Source organism: Oenanthe melanoleuca, chromosome 26 (assembly GCF_029582105.1).
Source record: "Oenanthe melanoleuca isolate GR-GAL-2019-014 chromosome 26, OMel1.0, whole genome shotgun sequence".
NCBI lineage: Eukaryota > Metazoa > Chordata > Aves > Passeriformes > Muscicapidae > Oenanthe > Oenanthe melanoleuca.
Window position 1 is genome coordinate 4,421,993 of NC_079359.1, and position 977 is coordinate 4,422,969.

The following is a 977-nucleotide window of genomic DNA, read 5'->3' on the forward strand; positions in this document are numbered from 1 at the left end:
GGGAGGAGGTGGCCAAGCAGACAAATGAGTTGTTTCTGGGGAAGGAAGGGATCTTTTAGCCAGCAACACCCGCCCAAAGCTGTCTGCTCTCTAAATATGCCTTCTGATTTTTAATGTCCACGGGAAAAAAAAAAAATAGAGGGAGAGAAGAAGGGAAAATGGAAAGAGCTGGATGAAAAGAAAAAAAAAAAAAAAGAGAAGGAGAGAAAATGGAAAGATCTGGATGAAGATCCAGAAGGAGTCACTTCTGCAGGGATGTCCTGCAAGGCTCAAGGCATCTCAGATGACATCCAGACAAAGGATGGAGTGAAGAGCAGGACCTGGGAGACCTCAGGGAGGATCAGCTCTAAACTGGAAAGCCTTGGGTGGGTCCTGAGGACATGGTAAGGGGTCTCTGGGTCCCCCCACTCATGGCCTCCTCCCCTGACCCAGCCCTGGCTCATGGTCCAGCACGTCAGGAACATCCCCAGAGGTGGGGACAGAGCAGCACAGGGGGCTCAGGGGGCTCAGCGCCCTCCCAGAGAGCTTGGGGACACACTGGAAGGCCAGGGGAGGAGGGTGGCCTCAGCAGTTTAGGGAGAGACAATCCCGTTTTGGTGTGGAAATAGCCAAACCAACCTCTGCAGGTGCTTCCAGCCCAGGATCTTGTTAATGACAGGTGTGCTGTGCTCAGGAACCCCTGGGTGCCAAACAAGATCTCTGCCCTCACGTTTTTGGTGGGACAGATTAATCTGTGATCCCCAAGAAACCTTTCTAGGCTCTCTGTTGGAGGTGGGTCTTCCCAAAAAAAGCTGTCACGGGCTCTCTGCCTCTGCCAGGTGAATTTTGTAGCTGCAATTCCACCTTTTAGCAGCGCAGGTTGCACTGGCAGAGTTTGCAGCCTGGCAGGGGAGCTCGCACGTCCCTGGCGCTGTCCCTGCCCTGTCACACAGTGCCACCTCGTGTCCTGCCACCGCCCGGGGCTCCGCCAGGGAACA